Source organism: Haliotis asinina, chromosome 4, assembly GCF_037392515.1.
Source record: "Haliotis asinina isolate JCU_RB_2024 chromosome 4, JCU_Hal_asi_v2, whole genome shotgun sequence".
Classification (NCBI taxonomy): domain Eukaryota; kingdom Metazoa; phylum Mollusca; class Gastropoda; order Lepetellida; family Haliotidae; genus Haliotis; species Haliotis asinina.
The window spans coordinates 62769344-62794643 of record NC_090283.1 but is presented as its reverse complement, the minus strand read 5'-3'; the positions used below and the strand labels follow the sequence as shown (position 1 = coordinate 62794643).

Here is a 25300-nt window from a genome sequence, read left to right as displayed (position 1 = left end):
TTATGGCTTGGACACCTGTTGTCTACCACTGTTGCATTATGTAATTACGTGGACAGGCAGGTGTGCAACATGACATGTCATGATTTCTGTTGATTACAAAATGTGCACGTGTTGTCTAATTTGAAATTTCAGGTTACACACCGCAAACAAAGCAATTTGATTTATGGCTGGTGCACCTGTGTCTGCCTCTGTCACATTACGTAATTACATGGGCAGGCAGATGTGTTAATTGTATACATGATATGTTATGATGTCTGTTGATTAAAAAATGTTATACACACTGGTACCTTTGCACTCAGATTTCACAGATGCCTGGGTTGCAGCCGACCTCTTGCAGACATGTCCTCTCTTCGAAGTCTGAGCTGATGACTCTTTCAGAATTTTATTCAATAGTGGCAGACTAGATGCTGACTCCTATTAAAGAAAAGTAAAAGTCAACATTGATTGGCGAGAATAAACTATAGACAAGTAATTTGATAAATTATTGCCTTTAAATTACAAACACACAAATGTCAAAAGCAATATGTCATTATTAGACATTTGCTCCTTTGATACTTGATTTACTTGCATTATGCTACATGACTGCGATGCATACAGATATATTGTTGTGCACGCAATTATATTGTTGTGTTTCTCGAGTAGCTGTTCTTACTGCTGGCAGTACGGAGACAGAGGCTACATCTGGAATTGCTTCCTCCAGTGTGGAATCTTGATTACACGATCCATTGTGATCTTCTAAGAGAAGGTCTAATGTAGACGTGGTTGTAGGTGGGGAAGATCTTCTTGAACATCTGCTAGCAGTTGTGCAATTATCTGTACAAAGTAAAAAAACCAACATTACAGATGGAATTTATTCAAAAATATTGCTAATATGTAACTATTATTGTACACATAATATTTAACATATTTTATACAATACCAATATCGGACAATTATAGTCATAACTGAAATCTCGTTTCGAGAGCGGTGGACCCGAGAACAAAATATTGCACTTTTGATTCGCAATTACACCTTTATAATGTTGTTTATTTGTTTTTGTTTACTCGGTTTTGCATTTTATATATCACGAATAAGTGAAAACTGTGTTTTAATTATGTTTGATTTTTTGGTTACATGTGACCTTTAGGAGATGGCTCATCAACCTCAACGTAGAGGCTGTCAACGGGTGAAGTTCGAATGCCTACGTCCGAGCTCCAGGCCGTGGATATCGTATTTCTCGGGTGAGATTCGGTCAAAATTTGTGGGGAGGGGGCGGGGATCTTTTGGTGGAACCTTTGGGTTATTAGTTAAAGCGGTATGCTACTCGTAGGCCAGTGTGGGAGAGAGAAAGGAGCGGGGTCACACATTCAGGCCCGTGTACTGCACCAGTCAGTAGTGAGTGAGTTTAGGTTTACGCCGCACTCAGCAATATTCCAGCCATATGGCGGCGGTCTGTAAATAGTTGAGTCTGGACCAGACAATCCAGTGATCAACAACATGACATGTGTCAACCAAGTCAGCGAGCCTGACCACCCGATCCCGTTAGTCGCCTTTTATGGCAAGTATGGGTTGCTGAAGCTCTATTCTACCCCGGGACCTTTACGGGTCGCACCAGTCAGTACCACAATTGGGAAAGGGCTTTCCTCTTCACGTAATTACAGGGCGGGGCAGGACGTGAGTGAGTACATTGGCCATAGTGAAGTAGAAGACAGGTTGCGGAAGCATGATAGACAAAATTTGTGTTTTCGGTTTATTTACGTGTCGGGGAGGGGGGCTCATGGTCACGAGGCAATGGTTTCTAATGGCGCCGGAATTTTCATGTATACCTTCTACGGAAATGATGTGTATGAAGCAGAATTCAAGAAATGGTCCTCTCTATAACAAAATGTTTTAAAAGTTGTCTCTGAAGGTCTAATTTCACCTGAAGAATATGAGATAAGGGACACCATTACCAATTGCCTTTGAATTATCTCCTCCCTCCAATAAGAAAACACACACAACAAATGTTCAAGGTCAGTCAAAGAAACATTTCATTGCATACACATAAGAGGCCCCATTGGTGGTATCCGATACTGCAGTCTACACTGAGATGTGTAAGCAATAGTACTGAGACTAGGTGCACTTACACTGTCCGAGACTGGTTTTAATATCTATTTAACTATTTGCAAAGTACCAATTTGCTGAGAAATTAGAAAAAAAATATGCTTTGATTCAAAAGAAACGCAATCGCTGGACATGTTTGGCTTTACAAGAGAAAACTTTGGTTTGAAACAGAAGCTGACAAGGCGTGTCTAACGGAAACACCTGTGGATTGTCTTTGTGATTGTAAAGGAAGCAGCGAAAATACCTTTCCACGCCCACCGTAACTGTAAGTTTCTTTTCGGTCCATTTAAAGGGGGCAAGATCCCTTACAAAATCCTTACAATTAAACTTGATCGTATTACTCAGAATTAAATATGGCAGGATAAAAGGAATCTCTTTAATTCCGTCAACAACACTGCACCGAAGCAAGTACGACCTCTGTCGTCATGGGAACCCAGCAGATGGTGTCCCAACGTCATGGTTAGTGTAGTGTCAGTTTCAACCACGTGCATTTCGTGCTATACAGTCGCTCCCACTCACGAGGGACAAGAAGCCCGTGATGAAGCGGCCTTAGCCAGGTTATAAAATTGTACATACTGTAGATACACGCCTGACTCTGCTTGGTACTGATGAAAGTCCAAGTAAACTTAGCCCCAGTGTTATTCGTCCCGGTGTAAGTTTACTAGACTGGTTCTGATGATGAAATGGCGTAGAAACTTTGGCAAAATAAGAAGAAATTTAATCTCCAGACTTGGCACCGATATGTCCAAGAAGGCCTATGCGATTCTACAGAGTGTGGCTATTCAGAATTCCTGCAATCTACAAACTTATTCAGTAAATTATGTTAATTTCAGATACCGTAGGTTTATCTATGCCAGAGGGGACGATACTGTTCCCATTTTCTTTCTGGAAGTCAGTGGGTTTATAGTTTTGGTGGTAGCAATATTCCAGCAATATCACAGCGGTCGATGCCAGAATGGACTTCACATATTGTACCCATACAGGTATCGAGCTCGGGTTTTCGGCGTGACGAGCGAACACTTTAACCGCTGCGCTACCCCACTGACCCTTATCTTCTGAGAACTCATTTTACAGATGTTTGGAGAGCGAGTGTGTAAACGATGTAAATAGGTACATTTGTAACTGACGTTTTTGGTTCAGTTATATTAAATTTTATGTAAAGGGGGAGGGATATGATTATTTGACATGAAAAAATACTTGACTAAATGGTGGGAGACTGATTAAAACCCCGTATTTCCCTCGACACAATGTGATAACACATTTATCTAGCTGAATGTTTTCACTACATCAAAACAAAACAACACGCATCGAATCGACTTGTGTTTATATACGCGAGATGCCACTGTTTGACCTCAATGCACCGCACGTTACTAAAGGCTTGTCGATGCACGCTTTTCTCACTTCGTGTCGTCACCGAGGCGTAGTGGGGTGATATGACATTCATACTCCAGCTCGCGGATCGTGATGGATGTACGTGGTAATTTATCAGAGTCACGCTAACCAATCAAAACTCGACATTCTTACATGAGGTTAGATAAACTAGATGGTCACGGCTTCATGTTGTGTTGGGACAATCAGTTTCTATTCACGGGAGACATCTACTGCCATACTCAGATTAACTAACACGTCAAAACTTGAGTTAGAATTGATCTTGAACAGCTCATACTTGCAGTAACCATATCACAGCAGTGGGGTTGATCAAAGTTGATCCAATGTAAATCACCGGCTTGTGTGGCCCAGACTCCGTAATTTACACAGATCACTGATATGTAACTGGATCATTGCTATGATTGGCACTAAAGAAATAACAAACCGATCAACATAAAGGACGCAGGTAAATTTTGTTGTACTGAGTAAGTGAGTTAATATTAATGTCACATCAGCAATATTTCAGCCATATCGTGACGAGAACATTTAACACTGAAACGGAATATATGTACATCATAAAAGCCCGTCATCAAAGGACAGTTAAACGACTAGAATATCTCAGTTACATGCAGCGCTGAGTGAGGGAGTTTGGTCTATCACTCCCGTTACATAGCTTCCTAACAGAAATGGTTTACTGACACAGTGGGCATGTTGCTTTCACTGGTCATCACTTGCTTTTTCCATCTTGGAGTGATTCCACGTAATATATTTTGCAGGACATTTAACAGCCACACCCAAAGAAGCTGTAAAAGGAATAGGATGTAAGTATTTAATTTTTTGTTGGCTACAAGTTTTAATACGTCTAAAGTTGTGACAACCTACTTAATTTACAGTCCTTTATTAACAGGTTTTCATATCGTTAAGGATTGTTTTGGTTTTCTAATTTGAACCAGTAGATTTCATAGTCTGATATATTGCCGATGTGACTTAAGATGCTAATCTGTGCTTGTTAGTGGCTGTATCCTCAAAGGGGGTTGAAGTACTGTAAAACTATTGTCCCCCTGAGAGGGTACGTAAGTCCACAAACATTCAAAGTAAATTCAAACTTTCACGGTTTTAATCGTAGCATAAGTGTCGTTTTATTTGCATGGCTAGATTTCCCAAATTGCTGATGGCTGAGGGGATGATGTAAATCCAGCTAGGGTCCATGCAGGTAGCAAACGTACTGTAAGTCCCCATGGTCCCTAGTATGGTGATCTACTTTCAGTTGTTAGCAATCTATAGCCCATTTTTATCTTGTAGTGTCCTTTATAGATAAAGTGTTTTAGGTATAGTTACTAGTTTTATATTCTCATCTGTGATATTCTAGTTGTTTTACTGTCCTTCGTTGACAGGTTTTATAATAGATATATATACTTCATCTCAATATTAAACGTTCTCGTCACGATATGGCTGAGATATTGCCGATGTGACGTTAAATATTAACTCACTCACTAAGATTCTAATTCACTCACTCACTTGTACAAAAGTCTCTAAATATACTACCGACAGAATATAAGGGAACCAGGAAATTGAATGTAGATGACTTTGACTGTGACAGGGTCCGTTATCGTGGCGTATCACCCAAACGCAACATCCAATGACAATGGAATTTCGCATAATGCATGCCCGGGCTACACGTGCATGCAGAAGTTAACCCCTGTAAATGTACTGGAGAAGTCGCAATCACTAATGCAATAGAGATTGACACTTACTGACAGAAATGCCTCCGAGGCAGTATCTCGGTGAAGCAACAAAGTGGAGAATTGTGTGTGTGTGTGTGTGTGGGGGGGGGGGGGGGGGGGGGGAGAGAGAATCTGCCCGGCAGATGGGTAAATCAAAAAGTGTAATTTCACGCCTGTGGGATAAGTACCGTCAAACGGGTGGGGTTGCAACGAGACCTGGGCGTGGTAGACCAAAATCAACGACACCACGACAGGATCGTCTCATTACGTTAATTGCTCTACGCGATAGGTTAAGATCGGCCCACTCACTGGAAGACGCATTTCTACCTAAAACCGTTAAAAACCGACTCAATCAACCTCGTCTGAAAGCAAGACGGCCTTTTAAGGGTGTCACCCTTTCAGCTCACCATAAGCGCCAAAGATTGGCATGGGCTAGGCAGCATCAGGGACGGGCTATGCGCCACTGGCGTTACACCATGTTCTCTGATGCGTCAAGGTTTTGCCTACGATTCACAGATGGCAGAAAACGTTGTTGGCGTCGGAGCGGGAAGCGATATGCCAGAGCAGCAATTCTTGACCTTGATCGATATGGAGGTGGTAGTGTCATGGTGTCGGGTGGATTTACACATGACAGACGATCGGATTTGGTCATCATTAACGGAGCCATGACTGGTCAGCGATACGATACAAATATTGCGTCCTGTTGTGGCTCCATTGGCTAGAGTTATCGGCCGAAATTTTGTATTCCAAGATGATAATGTCAGACCACATCGGGCCCGAATTGTCTCCGCTTATCTCCGACAAGAAGGTATCCATACATTGGACTGGCCCTCTAAGTCCCCAGACCTGTCCCCAATTGAACATCTCTGGCACGTTCTTGGTCAAAGGGTGTACGCCAGGGACCCAGGACCCGCCAACCTGGCCCAGCTTGGTGCAGCTCTCCAAGAGGAATGGCGGGCAATACCACGGGCAACCATCCGGAACTTCATTAACAGCATGCCATCAAGGTGCCGTGAATGTGTTGCCCAACATGGTGGACACACCAGATATTGAACTTGACGCCTAAAATTGATTTAGTGGATATTTAAAGCAGTTTCAAATTCGCTATTATTTCATTAGTTCCTTATTTCTTGTCGGTAGTATACTATAGATGCCAGTAGTTAAAAAAGTGTTTAGATTTTTTAGAAAATCATCGGATGGTCAGACTCACCCACTTGGTTGACGTTATCGTATCCCAACTATGTAGGTCGATGCTCATGCTGTTGATCACTGGATGATCTGGTCCAGACTTGATTCTTTACAGAATGACTCTTTAAATTTGGAATATTGCTGATTGAAGTGTACACATACAGTCTTTACAACTCGCTCACTATCCATACTGTGCCATCGCGAGCGGTGCAGAATCAAATGTTTACAAATTGTAGATGGAGTATTGCTGTGCGGCGTAAAACGTATCTCACTCACTCTTACAAAATCGCACACTGTATTACTTTTCAAAGCAATGAGAGATATTAGCAAAGTGTGCAGTTCCCAAACGTTAAACATAAATTTCCGTTAATCTATTAATAAACCACTCTGTATTCACTTCTCTAGACACACAAACGTGTTATTGTATTACTTGAAAGTAATGTGTTACTCTCGTGTCTAAATCTGGACATTAAGCATGCTGCACTTCTCCACAGTCAGGAAGGTTGTAATATATTCCGACACTCGGCGTGGATTCATGGTCAGAATTTACCACCAGGGTGAGAACAACAAAAACAATAGAGACTACACGATGCACAGATTCACACGGTTCTACAAGATCAAACGAAGCCTATGGCACACAGATGAGTTTTCGTTTGTTAGATTGGACAATGCTACGACAAAGTCACCAAGTAAAGCAGTTGTCCGCCATGAAAGACTGCAAAACAGAAAGGAAGCTGCAAAGAAAACAGAAGCTGCTCTAAGTCTTCTTGAACTTAGTGCATACATGGAAGACGGATCTGAAAGAGATTTGGCAGAGAAGCTGGAACTAGCTAACCAAGAAACAAGAGTCATCAGAAGATGACATATCCACCCTGGCCCCCACATGTTTGAAATGACAAATAATCTGAGAGTTTCCGTAGAATTCATGAGAATTATAAATGCCACATATATGAAATTGTGACTTTGCTGGTTACAGATATCTGCCAAGATCTGTTAAAAGATATGAAATGGTTTTCAAGTTGTGCTTTGGGAACGAAGCCCACCCCTCCATTTTTAGACTAAGTCCGAAACGTTTTCATGGAAACCAAGAAAATAATAAATCACAACAACCTTTGAAAACCTAAAGGCACCACTTTGGGGTCTGCCACATATATCTAGAAAGTTTTACTAACAGATATTAAAAGGTTTTTGAGTTCTGCTCTGGAAATGAAACACACTTCTCACTTTTCAGAATAGGTCCAAAACGTTTCCATGGAAACGGAGAAAATAATAAATCACGAGACCCTGTACATAGGCACCACTTCAGCTTCTGACTGATATCTCTACGTAGTTTTGCAGAAAAATACTGAACGGATTTTGAGTTCTGCTCCAGAAACGAAACACACCTCTCACTTTTGAGACTATGTCTGAAACATTTCCATGAAAACCAAGAAAATAATAAATCACAAAAACCTGTTAATACCAAAAGGCACCACTACAGGTTCAGACATATATCTACCAAGTTTTGCAGGCAAATATTGAACGTTTTTTGAGTTTTGCTCCGGGAACCAAGCCCTTTCCTCCATTCTGAGACTATGTCCGAAACGTTTCCATGGAAACGGAGAAAATAATAAATCACAAAAACCTGTAAATACCAAAAGGCACCACTATAGGTTCAGACCGATATATCTACCAAGTTTTGCAGAAAAATATTGAACGGCTTTTGAGTTCTGCTCCGGGAACGAAACATACCTCTCAATTTTGAGACTATGTCCAAAAGGTTTCCATGGAAACCGAGAAAATAATAAATCACAAAATCCTATACATAGCAAAAGGCACCACTTTAGGTGCTGACTGATATCTCTCCCAAGTTTTGCAGAAACATATTGAACGTTTTTTGAGTTTGGCTCCGGAAACGAAGCCCACCCTACCATAAGACTAACACCAAAATGTTCCATGGAAAAACAAACAAAATATAAATGCAAAAAATCAGCAAAAGGCACAACCATGGGCTGAGATTACAATATCTATCAAGTTTGGTCTACAAATATTGAATGGAATCTGAGTTGTGCTGCGGAAACAAAATGAGTACGTACGGGGGACACCCGAGGCCTCGACTCTATCCCCATTACATGGGCTGGGGGGGGGGGGGGGGGGGGGTTAATAATTGGATTAAAACAAGAAAATAAGTGAGTAAGTGAGTGAGTTTAGTTTTACGTCGCACTTAGCAATATTCCAGCTATATGGCGACGGTCTGTAAATAATCGAGTCTGGACCAGACAATCCAGTGATGAACAACATGAGCATCGACCTGCGCAAAGGGGAACCGATGACATGTGTCAACCAAGTCAGCTAGTCTGACCACCCGATCCCGTTAGTCGCCTCTTACGACAAGCATAGTCACCTTTTATGGCAACAAGAAAATAAGCAGCCGAGAGAACACATTGAGTGTTTAAAGAACATTGTACACAAAATGAAGGCTAATTCACCAGGGGACTTTGAAGGTGACAATGACAAAGTGAAGTATTACACTGAATTGTTTTGTAACTCTTATGGCATTGAATCATCTCTTGGCCCCTGAAATGACTGAGAACAGAAATTCGTCACTCAGCTAATTTCAGAAGATAATCATAACCCTAATGAGACTTAGGTGGAATTTGCCAATCACAGACTTAACTTATCGCTTTGGTGTATCGAAAGCTACATTATCTAAGGCTTTTTTGGTTACTTTGAACTCGATATATGTTGCATTACAACCTTTGGTACATTGGCCTGATAGTGGTGAACGAGGGAAAGATGCCGATGGTGTTTCGTAAATACTTTGGAAGGAGAGTCACCTGCATTATCAAATGTTTTGACATTTTCACCGACCGATCGACCATCTAACATGACTGCAAGGGCACAGAGCTGGTCCAACTACAAGCACCAGAACACAGCCAAGTATATGATAGGAGTTACGCTTCAGGGTAGCGTAAGCTTCATATTAGAGGGCTGGGGAGGACGAGTAAGTGACAAACATCTAACAGCCAATTGCAAGTTCCTAAACAATCTGGAGAATGGAGAGTTGATACTAGATCAGATTTGACATCGAGGAAGTGGTTGCATTGGTAGGGGCGGTAGTGAAATTTCCATATCTTATGAGAGGAAAGCAGCAGCTGAGTGCCACCGAAGTTGAATCAACAAGAAAAATTGCTAGCTAATGTGAGGATTCATGTGGAAAGTGTCATTGGAACTGTAAGTCAGAAGTTCAAGATTCTTGGAGCGACTAGTCCAATTGATTATCTCATTTTGAAAGCTGGTGACAAGTGTACAGCACTTGTCAAAATTGTGTTTCTATACTGTGCTCTTACCAAAATGTGCCCCTCTGATTTGCCATTTGACTAACAATAACAGCCAGCAACATCTGTCATTCTGTTGTTTCATTTAAGTGACTTGAACATTCATTGACTTTCATCAGTGTTACTTTTCATTGGGTCGTGGCATGTTCAGTCATTCAAATATTTTTTAACAAAGAAAAAAAGAAAAAAAAAAAAGAAAAAGAGGTCTGCAGTTTATCCAGACAGTGTGATAAGTTTAATCATAGTATTGGATAACCCAAGCTGCATTGAAGAGCCCTGGGAGGGCGAAACATGTTAAATTTTCTAATTGAATCTTGTGATATAAGACCAAAGAAACTTTTTTGTCAACACCACTCGGAGAGACAGAAAAATGTGTATCATTATGTAAGTGGTTTCCAAAATGATGACATACTTGACATATTTAGTCAACTTGATGTCTATTTGGTTTGAAATAGTGGGGACAAATAAATTGCCGAGAAAAATAAACGTTCTTGATTTGAGTGCAATATAAACATGTTTCGCGTTCCCAAGGCTCATCAGTGCAGCTAGGGTTTCTAAATAAATACGGGAGAAAACTTCAGACATATTTTTTGTTTTTCATATCTTTTAAGTAAAAACAAATATAGTCAACAATGATCAGTGAAGTCATGTGGGGAATCTGAATTCTAGGCATAATGTTATATTTCCTTTAAATACTTCTCAGGAAGTTGCCCTGCAAGCAGTCCGGACCAAACCAATCTCCTTCAGGTTCAGCTTTACACATGACATATGAAACCACTCAAATGACTTGTTGGGACAGCCAATCATTACCGCGTCTCTTTCACCATTTCAAATACAGACATGTTCCAGGTTTTCCTCGGATGTGTCCAGTCTACTTGCGTCAGTTCAAGGTTTGGAGGACTTTGAAACTGCTGCCTTAACTTTGGACTTTGATTTCCTCTATTTGGTGGCTGGTTTCGACTTGGTCTCATTTCTAATTGTAGAGACAGGCTGTCGAATGGGCATCTTCTCATCGACTTGTTTTCTGCACATGGGTGAGTCTCCTCTTGACTTGAACTGTATAACTTTCCAACAAGTTCTGGAAGAATGACGGTGGCGAAAAAACTTCGAACCTTTTCCACACATCGTTGTTCGATTTAATCCGCTGAATGAAAAATGTCTTTTGGTGTCCATACCACAAAATCGCAGTAGTCTACATTGGCAATGTGGAAGTGAGCCTGAACTTGCGGATATTATGGTTGCGTTTCCTTTAGTTTCAGTCCTGCACTACTATCCACAAGACACGATCCTTCCAAGCTCTGACATTCTCATCTCTCATGCAATATACACGATTCAACACATCCTCTTCAACAACAATCCCATTCCACTATGCCATCTGGTGTGCGCCAAGATGAGGGTAATCTTTGTAGAGGAACAGTCCACAAGGTTGGGTCTTGAAATTGACATGATTTTCCAAGGAAATATCAGTGTAGTGTCTCCTGGCGACATCTTCATGGTCACAACCCCACTGCATTGCAACATTGGTGAACCTGTGCTCGTGGATAACAAGTTTGTTTCAACAGGCTGAATGATGGTTTATCACATGACGTTGCACAAGCTGCTTTTACCCTTGTAGATGTTATTCTTCCGGTCCGAAACGAAACCATAAGTTACAGTCAGCTTGTTGCCTGGTAGCAGCCTCAACATTTATGACCTCTTCCTCTGTGAAGGAGATACTCGGGAGTAGTGAATCACAATGCTCCAAAAGTTCATCACGAGACATTTCGAGATGTAATATCAATCTCATGTAGTGGTACATACTTAGAACTTGTCTTTGAAGGAGGTAACATCAACGTCACTATACTGGCCTCTCTCATCCTGACTGTTGCCTCCTCATAAAACAGGACTGATGCTACGTGTGAACAACATTCTCCAAGTCCTGCCTTACAGTCACAGTGAGCTGATGGCTGCTTAGCTGTGATTATCCAGGGTGTCAAACTTGGATCAGGTAACTTCTGGGAATGCATGATTCTTGCTTTGATAATACGATGTCCATTGGGCCTGTGCAGATAGACACAAACGTCTCGAACCCATCCACAAACAAAACGGTTTGTCGAGACTTTTGTAATTTTAAAAATCTTTTTCAGTGTGTAAAATGGGCTGGGTTGAAAACTAAAATAGTTTACCAAGCCCGGGTAGGAAACTTCAGGGAAGATGTCGTGGTCTTTACTCCACTCAGGCATGTCTGTCTTGTGAGGATCATCACCACCAATTACAGAGGTTTTCTCCTTGTAACGGGTGAAAGCCTTCTTGTGTTACGTTGATACGCTCATGTTGTTCTATTCATATCTTTTAAAATCCCCAAGCTTGGTGGTTTCTAGATCTCGGATTTCACGCTTCCGGATCGTCTAGTCTATTTTGTCGGACAAAATATACATCGGCATCGAGTAAACAAATGATTATATGTCGTCTCGTCTGATCAATTATAATGCAGTGCCGTTTGACGACACATGGAGGTTGGGGTCTTCGACACCCAGCTGTAACACCCTGAACGCGTGCGCGACATCTTTAGCCAGTCAGTTGGCGATTGAAGCTCCGCAGATGTGATATGTTACCCAGAAGCGTGCAGTATCATCGGCGTGCATGTATCAGCGAGCTGTCAGCGGAGCCCATTGTTGAAGCCAGGGTTACGAAAATGTACGACATTCGTACGTTTCTATTCGTATTGTTTAGTGTGTTTTTTTCGGGGACCGTTTATGCGGCATGATATGTAAACTATTTCTTGTAACTATATGATGAATTGTCAGTGTAGCTACAACAGATGAACACAATTAGCGTGTCATTAGTTTAATGGGTTTTGGACACCCAGATTCATTGACCGCGTTTGATGCAAATTGAGGTTGATTAAGTCTGCAAACACGGTTCAGGGCCAATGCCTACGCGGTAATAAACCATTTTTTCAATGGTGTTAAGGCACACGTTTCTGAAACATTTTCACCTATAAATTGATACCCTTCTTATCGACGTGAAGCAGAAACATGTCCTGACACATTTTTAAGTACCACGTTCACATAATTATATTGGTACGGTCACGCCAATTTCAAATAATACACATACCTGTCACACACATAGCTGGAAGTACACATACCTGTATAGCATTGTCTTACAATCGTCACAATTGCATACACATTTACAATACACATTGCACTGGAAACACACGCATCCAGTACATTTATAGCTCTGTCATAGATATATACATTTTCACCGCATGCTCACACCCATATTTAACATATAACAAACTGGGCAAGTCCCTGAACTCCACATAGAAGCGAGAGCCTGTGATCTCGTTTCGGGTGTATCCAACACTTTAACTATGTCGCCGGTATTAATCGCACCCGCGTCTTCCTTCTCGGGGAAATGCCATGTCCCCCTTGTCTTGTTTGGGTATAGGTACTTCAGACTCAGAGGTTCCCTCTGCGTCACCTGGCAAGAACCAACCTCCGCAACATATGGCACTGTTGTTTGAAGTCGTCGGTACGGCCACATACACACATGTCCCGGGTAGCAGGCTTGAAACAAAGTGATGGCACTATAATATGTGACGATATTTCACATTAAACTTCGTCTCCTAGCGTGAGGATCGACGCTACAAAAGCCACATGACTCCATTTATTTCATATCCTAAAAACATCGAATGGGTTGGAATGAAAACAGTGAGGTAATAAGTATTAATAAGTAATCCGTTTGGTGAATACCTCGTGGTCACTGGGGTTTCTTGAGCAGCAGCGCGATCCGGATTGGCCACCTTTGTTTCGGCTGCCCTGGACGCTGCAAAGTATAATAGGTGATCAGCTGATTGCAAGTTGTCCGTATTAATATGTATATATAGGAACATGATATGTATGAATACTCACGTCGTGGCTAGTATACATATAATTGCTTTTGATATTAGTTGTTCTTGTCACGATATGGCTGAGATATTGCCGATGTGACGTAAAATATTAACTCACTCACGTCGTGGCCAGGTTAACTGCGGCATCGGAAGCGATAGTTGCTGCAGTTTAAAAAAAAAATAGAAAGAAGAGAGATGACTTCTGCACATGATTGCACATTCCGTGGACAAAAACGCTCTAGATACCACATTAGTTACCAACCTTGGTCTGGCTCTTTTGTGTGGTGTCGCTTGGACACTGCATGGTACAGGCGGTTCATAATCGACCTCTACGTCGGCGTTTGGTGGCTCGAGTTCTTTTGGCACGAGCCTGGAAGTAGAAAGAATCATGGACGAATAATACCAGGAAAACATATAATCTTTAATCTGATTAATTAAGACATGTGAAAATCACTTACTGTCGCCTAACGTTGTCGTAGAGATCAGACAACTCTCTGGCAGGGTCTGGTGCCGTCCCCTCTGGTGTATGTACTTCAATACATGGTGGTGGTTCCAGGTAGTCGACCCCGTCACTCTGAGTATCCTTGGTGCAGTTAACTCCGCGGGGCTTGCCATCGGTCAATGGTTGACCATTTTTGAAATGGTCAAGAAGGGAACCGGTGCCGCGCAACTTGATCCCCCTCTTGAAGGACAGCACCACCAAGAACTCCATCGCCGGAACCTCTTTCGCCAACTTCTCTGCTTGTCGCACCATGCCCCTCATTGTCCTCCATTTCCGTTGCTTCAAGGCGAACTTGACATTGTCCACCATCCGCTTCTCATCCTCAAGTACTACTTTCATGCCCGGCTTGAGGCGTGCATGTTCCATCCTGACCTAAGGAGGTGGGGAGATGTTATATGATGAATTGTTTGCAAGAAAGGCGATGGAAATCGGTTAAAATTGGGATAGGGAATGAAATCTTTTAACGTTTAAAAAATTGTGTTATTTGCATACAGAAATATGTACAGTTATTTACAAACAAGGACAATGTGGTGGATTATATTTATTCAAAACAAAGCATCCATTCAATAAACCCTTTTTTTCGTTGTTAACTTAATTACATTTAGTCAGATTATTCATTCAAAACAAACACAGCATTCAATCTTTCAATAGATCGTTTATTTCATTGTAAATAGCAATGTAGGAGTCCTTTCTTTTCACCCTTGACATTCAACTTGATGGTGAAGGTCTCGCGATCGTCCTCGGACAGTCGAGGCTGCTGCTGGATTATTTCCCTCTTAAGGTCTTTCACCGTTAAAGATTGGGGACCCGAGTTGAGGAATCTTTCCTCAACTGTGATGAGCACCTAAACTGCGGGAGAATATCCTCAAAGTCTGCCAGAATTTTAACCTTAATAACATATTGCCGTCTCAGGTTGGCTTCCTGAGTAAAGTCAACCAGGCAGGGATCGAGGGCGCATCCAGTTATACTGGCATGGACACCAGTGCCCTCGATGTACCTGGCTTGCCCGAGACGTAGGCGCCAAAACGAAATGGCATCCTCAAGGTTGAGTGGTCTCAGCCGAGTGCCAGGCTGAGACATGCCAAGTTCTTGAATTGCCTAAAGCCGAATTTGACTCAGCACCGATTCATTTTGGCAAGCTCAGAGCCAAATCTCATTTTTGGCATTCCCTTCGGGATGACCTCTTTCAAGCGCTTGTTTTTCTCGTCCAGTATGAAATCAAAACACTCCCGTTAAGATGAAAGAAAACTCATCGGAAAGTTGTTGAACTTTGTGGGGCATAGTCATGTACTGGAGGTCGTCGAAGACCTCGATTTCCCTATACTTTGGACGATTCCGTCCATGAATTCCTTCGTCATGACCTTAGCACTGTGGAGGAGAGGGGAATTGTTTCTACGCACGGCCTTTCTGACATTGATGATCCCTTGAGAATACCTGAAAACCTGATCCATAAGATAACTACCATTTGGCGACGTGTAGTTTGATTTGGCATAAGCCAAAAACCCATCAGAGGAATGGGGTGCCGGTTGGGACGCCACATGTGGGCGGACGAGCTCACGAAGAGTGCCTAGATGAAACGCAAGCAGCAGCGCCCAACTTTTGTGATGGTCGCTTGCGTTTTGGGCAGATCTCTTCGCTGCTTCAGTCTGGAAGCCCATCACGTGGCAATAATGCTCAAGCAAGGGTGTCCAGTTCAGTTCAAAAAACGATTTAATGAGATTTATTTCATAATGGCCGGATCCAATTTTGAGATACGCCCAATCAAATTCGAGTTCTAAAATCGCTTCGGCACAGTGACTTTTGTGGGGGTCAAACAATTTTTGATTTGAAAAGGTCTGAAGGCAGATCTGAAAAATACAAGCTTCTTCTTTCAGTTTCTTACTGATTGCATAGGGCAATCCGTCACAACAAATGACTGTCCACTGGCGTTTTTCACCCCCATATAGCACTAGGTTGTCCTCCTTACCTATCTGGCGCAGCACCTCCTGAACTGAATCTGAACGATTAGGATTGACGTATACTGGATCAGTGAGGACAAAGCCATGCTTTCCGCGGTGGCTATATTTATGTTGTAATTGATTATATTCTTGCTTATATTGTAATTCACTAGTTTCTGATTTTTTAAATGTTGTCAATGTCAGGTCTACTTGGGGCTTCACCAACTGCCAAGGAGGAGAAGAAATTAGACGGGAGGGAGCTATGTTTTTCAGCTGAATGCCGGCAGCAGAAAGAAAGGGTTTTATTCTTAAACCAAGAAGCGGAACAGGAGAAGATTTCTTATTGTATAAATCCTCATACAGGGGATTCAAAACACAAATATATGCAGGGTTTGACTCATTTGAATATAGTTTTGTTACATACTGTAAAGCTAATTTTATACGTCGCTGCTCAAGAGATGGTTCATCAGCCTCGACATACAGGCTGTCAACAGGTGAAGTTCTAAAGGAGCCAAGACAAAGTCTTAGACCTTGATGATGTACTGAATCTAATAGTTTTAAGTTGCTTTTGCAGGCTCCACCATAGACAATGGAGCCATAATCAAGCTTAGAACGAACGAGAGATCGATATAAATGGAGAAGGGTAGCTTGATCCCCTCCCCATTTAGAATTTGAAACCACTTTCAACAAGTCAAGTGCTTTCAGGCATTTAGTTTTGAGGGATTTAAGATGCGGTAAAACGTTAAGTGTGAGTCAAAAATGAGACCCAAGAACTTAGCTTCCTTCACAACTTTAATTGGTGTGCCATCTAGAGATAGTTCAGGGTCTTTATGTGGTTTATATTTACGACAAAATTGTATACAGTTAGTTTTCGATTTAGAAAATTTAAAGCCGTTTTCAAGACACCATTTATTAATCTTGTTTAAACACAACTGTAGTTGTCGTTCAATGGTATGCATATTTTTACCACGACAAGAAATATTAAAATCATCCACAAATAAAGATTCATCAATTGAATCGTTTAACACTTTTGATAAACTGTTTATCTTTATACTAAAAAGTGTGACTGACAAAATACTGCCTTGTTGAACACCCTGATCCTGATTGTAATGATCAGACAGGGTAGAACCCACGCGGACTTGAAATTGTCTGTTATTTAAAAATTTGCCTATAAATTCAGGCAAACGACCTCGCAAACCGAAATCATGTAGATCTCTCAGAATGCCATACTTCCAGGTTGTGTCATATGCCTTCTCCAGATCAAAAAAGATAGACACAGCATGTTGTTTATTAATCAGCGTGTTTTTCACAAATGATTCTAAACGTACTAAGTGATCGACAGTACTTCTGTTTTTACGGAAACCACATTGTATATCTGTGATAAGCTTATTTGTTTCCAAGTACCAAACTAGTCGATTATTTATCATGCGTTCCATGGTCTTGCAAACACAGCTAGTTAATGAAATCGGACGATAATTGGATGAATCCGTATGATCACGTCCAGGTTTAGGTATTGGTACTACTATGGCATCACGCCATGAAGAAGGAAATTTCCCGAAGTCCAAATATCATCAAAAATTGACAAGAGCATCTCTAAACAGGATTCTGGTAAGTGCTTCAGGAGCTGATAATGGATGTTATCAGCTCCAGTAGCAGTGTCATGAGCTTGATCAAGAGCAGCATGGAGTTCATGAATAGAAAACGTTTCATTATAATCTTCCCCATTATCAGAATTGAAATTAATAGTTTTCTTTTCTTCTTGAATTTGATATTGCTGAAATTTAGGTGTATACTTCGAAGAGGAAGAGTGTTTAGCGAGGGTTTCACCCAGTTTATTCGCAATATCTGATTTATCAGTAAGTAATTGATCTCCATGTTTAAGATGATGGACAGTAGATTTAGTACCTTTACCTTTGATTTTCTGGACCATGTTCCATACCTTGGACATGGGTGTCCGAGAATTTATTTTGGATACATAATTTTGCCAAGATTGGCGTTTGTTCTGTTTAAAAATACGCCGCGCTTTAGCATTTAAAATTTTAAATTTATTTAAATTATGCACCATGGGATGGCGACGGAAATAATGTTTTGCCTTTTTCCTTGCCTTCCTAGCTTGTTTGCACTCATCGTTGAACTATGGTTTTCTTATGTGTGGAACTGCAGAGGACTTTGGTATACACTCATCAGCTATAGAGTTCAATTCATCAGAAAAGCATTTAATAGCATCAGGAACGTCAATAAAGAGTTCAGGTTTAAGTTTCTCCGCACACAGTGTTTCATATAAAGCCCAGTTAGCCTTTCTAAAATTCCGCCTTGACGATGGAGGAACATCAGATGGAGTTACACATTTTAGTATAGTAGGAAAATGGTCACTTCCACAGAGGTCATCGTGGACTGACCATTCGAATTCATTTAGTAGTTCTGAATTTGTGAGTGACAGACAAAATATACATCGGCATCGAGTAATCAAATATACAACGATTAGGCCCGATGTAGAGCGATTCTAGGCCGTCTCGTCTGATCAATTATAATGCAGTGCCGTTTGACGACTCGTGGATTTTTGGGTCTTCGACACCCAGCTTTTAACACCCAATTAACAAACAATTGGCGCCTGAAGCTCAGCAGATGTGAGATGTTACCCAGAGGCGTGCAGTATCATCGGCATGCATGTATCAGCGAGCATTATTTCATTTCCAGCGCGGTTACAGCAGAGCCCATTGTTGAAGCCAGGGTTACGAAAATGTACGACATTCGTACACTTATATTCGTACACTTATATTCGTATTATATAGTGTTGTTTTCAGGGACCATTTATGCAGCACGATATGTAAACTATTTCTTGTAACTATAAGATGAATTGTCAATGTAGCTACAACAGCTGAAAACAATTAGCGTGTCATTAGTTTTATGGGATCTGGACAGCCCGATTCACTGACCGCGTTCGTTGCAAATTGAGGTTGGTTCAGTCTGCAAACACGGTTCAGGACCCATGCCTTCACGGTAAGAAACCATTTTTTCAATGGTGTTAAGGCACATTTTTCTGAAACATTTTCAGGTATAAATTGATACCCTTGTCGACGTGAAGCAGAAACATGTCCTGACACATTTAAAGTAATTCACGGTCACCTATATAATTTGCCTACAATGACGGGATATAGGTGCACAACTATTCCAGCACCGTTTGACGAGGAAAGAAAACCTCTGAAAGGAAGTTCAACTATATCTTCATATTATGAGCACGAAACTGTATATACATGTACAGGATCATAAGAGAAACACTCGCGCTAATTTCAAATGATACACATAACTGTCACACACATAACTGGAAGTACACATACCTTTATAGCACTGTCTTACAATCGTCGCAATTGCATATACATTTACAATACACATTGCACTGGAAACACACGCACCCAGTACCTTTATGGCTCTGTCATAGATATATATTTTTCACCGCACGCTCACACCCACATTTAACACATAACAAACTGGGCAGGTCCCTGAACTCAGCATAGAAGCGAGAGCCTGTGATCCTCGTTTCGGGTGCATGCAACACTTTAATTATGTCGTCGGCATTAATCGCACCCGCGTCTTCCTTCTCGGGGAAATGTCAAAACCCCCTTGTCTTGTTTGGGTGCAGGTACCTCACATTCAGAGGTTCACTCTGCGTCACCTGGCAAGAAGAAAAATGGGTGCTTTTAGACCTTATGCTGTTTTCTGCCGAACACAAAAAGAACGTTGTAAATCACCAGTGAATTGTTGATTGACGGATTAGCATTTCAAAACCAAGCATCAGTACAACCAACCTCCGCAACATATGGCACTGTTTTGTTTGAAGATGTCGGTACGGCCACATACACACATGTCCCGGGTAGTAGGCTGGAAACAATGTGATGGCAATATAATCTGTGACGATACTGCATTTTCACATTAAACGTCGTCTCCTAGCGTGAGGATCGAGGCTACAAAAGCCACGTGACTCCATTTATTTCATATCCTAAAAACATCGAATGGGTTGGAATAAAGACAGTCAGGTAATAAGTATTAATAAGTAATCCGTCTGGTGAATACCTCGTGGTCACTGGGGTTTCTTGAGCAGCAGCGCGATCCGGATTGGCCACCTTTGTTTCGGCTGCCCTGGACGCTGCAAAGTGAGTGAGTGAGTGAGTTAATATTTAACGTCACATTGGCAATATTTCAGCCATATCGTGACGAGAACAATTTAACATGAAATGGAATACATTTATATCATAAAAAAACTGTCAACAAAGGACAGTAAAACAACTAGAATATCACAGAGAATGTAAAACTAGTAATTAGATTTAGAACAGTTCAACTATAAGAGGACAATACAATATAAAACTGGGGTATGGACTGCCAACAACTGAAGGTAGATCACCATACTAGGGACCATGGGGACTTACATTACTTTTGCTACATGCATGGACCCTAGCTGGATTCACATCATCCCTTCAGTCATTGGCTTTTATGCGGAGAATTAGCCATACTTTAAAATAACAAAAATACTGCGATTAAAAACCTGGAAACCTTGAATTTAGATCAAATGTTTCGGGACTTACGTACCCTCTCAGGAGGACAATAATTTTACAGTACTTTAACCCCCTTTGAGGGTACAGCCACTAACAATTTGAGTTACTAATTTAAACTTCCAATTATAAAATATATATTTATTTACAAATCAGCTAATAGATCTAATGCTTTTAAAAATCCTATGATTAAATGAGAACTGGTATTGTTAAAAAGATCTTTCATTGTTCTTGAATTGAAATAAGTGTCCCTTGTGATGGGACGCTGCAAAGTAATATAGGTGATCAGCTGACTGCAAGTTGTCCGTATTAATATGTATATATAGGAACATGATATGTATGAATACTCACGTCGTGGCTAGTATACATATAATTGCTTTTGATATTAGTTGTTCTTGTCACGATATGGCTGAGATAGTGCCGATGTGACGTAAAATATTAACTCACTCACTCAGTCACGTCGTGGCCAGGTTATCTGCGGCATTGGAAGCGATAGTTGCTGCAGTTTAAAAAAAATAGAAAGAAGAGAGATGACTTCTGCACATGATTGCACATTCCGTGGACAAGAACGCTCTAGATACCACATTAGTTACCAACCTTGGTCTGGCTCTTTTGTGTGGTGTCGCTTGGACACTGCATGGTACAGGCGGTTCATAATCGACCTCTACATCGGCGTTTGGTGGCTCGAGTTCTTTTGGCATGAGCCTGGAAGTAGAAAGAATCATGGACGAATAATACCAGGAAAACATATAATCTTTAATATGATTAATTAAGACATGTGAAAATCACTTACTGTCGCCTAACGTTCTCGTAGAGATCGGACAACTCTCTGGCAGGGTCTGGTGCCGTCCCCTCTGGTGTATGTACTTCAATACATGGTGGTGGTTCCAGGTAGTCGACCCCGTCACTCTGAGTATCCTTGGTGCAGTTAACTCCGCGGGGCTTGCCATCGGTCAATGGTTGACCATTTTTGAAATGGTCAAGAAGGGAACCGGTGCCGCGCAACTTGATCCCCCTCTTGAAGGACAGCACCACCAAGAACTCCATCGCCGGAACCTCTTTCGCCAACTTCTCTGCTTGTCGCACCATGCCCCTCATTGTCCTCCATTTCCATTGCTTCAAGGCGAACTTGACATTGTCCACCATCCGCTTCTCATCCTCAAGTACTACTTTCATGCCCGGCTTGAGGCGTGCATGTTCCATCCTGACCTAAGGAGGTGGGGAGATGTTATATGATGAATTGTTTGCAAGAAAGGCGATGGAAATCGGTTAAAATTGGGATAGGGAATGAAATCTTTTAACGTTTAAAAAATTGTGTTATTTGCATACAGAAATATGTACAGTTATTTACAAACAAGGACAATGTGGTGGATTATATTTATTCAAAACAAAGCATCCATTCAATAAACCCTTTTTTTCGTTGTTAACTTAATTACATTTAGTCAGATTATTCATTCAAAACAAACACAGCATTCAATCTTTCAATAGATCGTTTATTTCATTGTAAATAGCAATGTAGGAGTCCTTTCTTTTCACCCTTGACATTCAACTTGATGGTGAAGGTCTCGCGATCGTCTCGGACAGTCGAGGCTGCTGCTGGATTATTTCCCTCTTAAGGTCTTTCACCGTTAAAGATTGGGGACCCGAGTTGAGGAATCTTTCCTCAACTGTGATGAGCACCTAAACTGCGGGAGAATATCCTCAAAGTCTGCCAGAATTTTAACCTTAATAACATATTGCCGTCTCAGGTTGGCTTCCTGAGTAAAGTCAACCAGGCAGGGATCGAGGGCGCATCCAGTTATACTGGCATGGACACCAGTGCCCTCGATGTACCTGGCTTGCCCGAGACGTAGGCGCCAAAACGAAATGGCATCCTCAAGGTTGAGTGGTCTCAGCCGAGTGCCAGGCTGAGACATGCCAAGTTCTTGAATTGCCTAAAGCCGAATTTGACTCAGCACCGATTCATTTTGGCAAGCTCAGAGCCAAATCTCATTTTTGGCATTCCCTTCGGGATGACCTCTTTCAAGCGCTTGTTTTTCTCGTCCAGTATGAAATCAAAACACTCCCGTTAAGATGAAAGAAAACTCATCGGAAAGTTGTTGAACTTTGTGGGGCATAGTCATGTACTGGAGGTCGTCGAAGACCTCGATTTCCCTATACTTTGGACGATTCCGTCCATGAATTCCTTCGTCATGACCTTAGCACTGTGGAGGAGAGGGGAATTGTTTCTACGCACGGCCTTTCTGACATTGATGATCCCTTGAGAATACCTGAAAACCTGATCCATAAGATAACTACCATTTGGCGACGTGTAGTTTGATTTGGCATAAGCCAAAAACCCATCAGAGGAATGGGGTGCCGGTTGGGACGCCACATGTGGGCGGACGAGCTCACGAAGAGTGCCTAGATGAAACGCAAGCAGCAGCGCCCAACTTTTGTGATGGTCGCTTGCGTTTTGGGCAGATCTCTTCGCTGCTTCAGTCTGGAAGCCCATCACGTGGCAATAATGCTCAAGCAAGGGTGTCCAGTTCAGTTCAAAAAACGATTTAATGAGATTTATTTCATAATGGCCGGATCCAATTTTGAGATACGCCCAATCAAATTCGAGTTCTAAAATCGCTTCGGCACAGTGACTTTTGTGGGGGTCAAACAATTTTTGATTTGAAAAGGTCTGAAGGCAGATCTGAAAAATACAAGCTTCTTCTTTCAGTTTCTTACTGATTGCATAGGGCAATCCGTCACAACAAATGACTGTCCACTGGCGTTTTTCACCCCCATATAGCACTAGGTTGTCCTCCTTACCTATCTGGCGCAGCACCTCCTGAACTGAATCTGAACGATTAGGATTGACGTATACTGGATCAGTGAGGACAAAGCCATGCTTTCCGCGGTGGCTATATTTATGTTGTAATTGATTATATTCTTGCTTATATTGTAATTCACTAGTTTCTGATTTTTTAAATGTTGTCAATGTCAGGTCTACTTGGGGCTTCACCAACTGCCAAGGAGGAGAAGAAATTAGACGGGAGGGAGCTATGTTTTTCAGCTGAATGCCGGCAGCAGAAAGAAAGGGTTTTATTCTTAAACCAAGAAGCGGAACAGGAGAAGATTTCTTATTGTATAAATCCTCATACAGGGGATTCAAAACACAAATATATGCAGGGTTTGACTCATTTGAATATAGTTTTGTTACATACTGTAAAGCTAATTTTATACGTCGCTGCTCAAGAGATGGTTCATCAGCCTCGACATACAGGCTGTCAACAGGTGAAGTTCTAAAGGAGCCAAGACAAAGTCTTAGACCTTGATGATGTACTGAATCTAATAGTTTTAAGTTGCTTTTGCAGGCTCCACCATAGACAATGGAGCCATAATCAAGCTTAGAACGAACGAGAGATCGATATAAATGGAGAAGGGTAGCTTGATCCCCTCCCCATTTAGAATTTGAAACCACTTTCAACAAGTCAAGTGCTTTCAGGCATTTAGTTTTGAGGGATTTAAGATGCGGTAAAACGTTAAGTGTGAGTCAAAAATGAGACCCAAGAACTTAGCTTCCTTCACAACTTTAATTGGTGTGCCATCTAGAGATAGTTCAGGGTCTTTATGTGGTTTATATTTACGACAAAATTGTATACAGTTAGTTTTCGATTTAGAAAATTTAAAGCCGTTTTCAAGACACCATTTATTAATCTTGTTTAAACACAACTGTAGTTGTCATTCAATGGTATGCATATTTTTACCACGACAAGAAATATTAAAATCATCCACAAATAAAGATTCATCAATTGAATCGTTTAACACTTTTGATAAACTGTTTATCTTTATACTAAAAAGTGTGACTGACAAAATACTGCCTTGTTGAACACCCTGATCCTGATTGTAATGATCAGACAGGGTAGAACCCACGCGGACTTGAAATTGTCTGTTATTTAAAAATTTGCCTATAAATTCAGGCAAACGACCTCGCAAACCGAAATCATGTAGATCTCTCAGAATGCCATACTTCCAGGTTGTGTCATATGCCTTCTCCAGATCAAAAAAGATAGACACAGCATGTTGTTTATTAATCAGCGTGTTTTTCACAAATGATTCTAAACGTACTAAGTGATCGACAGTACTTCTGTTTTTACGGAAACCACATTGTATATCTGTGATAAGCTTATTTGTTTCCAAGTACCAAACTAGTCGATTATTTATCATGCGTTCCATGGTCTTGCAAACACAGCTAGTTAATGAAATCGGACGATAATTGGATGAATCCGTATGATCACGTCCAGGTTTAGGTATTGGTACTACTATAGCATCACGCCATGAAGAAGGAAATTTCCCGAAGTCCAAATATCATCAAAAATTGACAAGAGCATCTCTAAACAGGATTCTGGTAAGTGCTTCAGGAGCTGATAATGGATGTTATCAGCTCCAGTAGCAGTGTCATGAGCTTGATCAAGAGCAGCATGGAGTTCATGAATAGAAAACGTTTCATTATAATCTTCCCCATTATCAGAATTGAAATTAATAGTTTTCTTTTCTTCTTGAATTTGATATTGCTGAAATTTAGGTGTATACTTCGAAGAGGAAGAGTGTTTAGCGAGGGTTTCACCCAGTTTATTCGCAATATCTGATTTATCAGTAAGTAATTGATCTCCATGTTTAAGATGATGGACAGTAGATTTAGTACCTTTACCTTTGATTTTCTGGACCATGTTCCATACCTTGGACATGGGTGTCCGAGAATTTATTTTGGATACATAATTTTGCCAAGAT

General features: G+C 41.2%; 1 pseudogene; it reads left to right on the top strand.

Annotated features, from left to right (window-relative positions):
- Positions 1-6951: 6951 nt before the first annotated feature.
- On the top strand, positions 6952-9725 carry LOC137281080 (uncharacterized; annotated as a pseudogene).
- The last annotated feature ends 15575 nt before the right edge of the window (positions 9726-25300 follow it).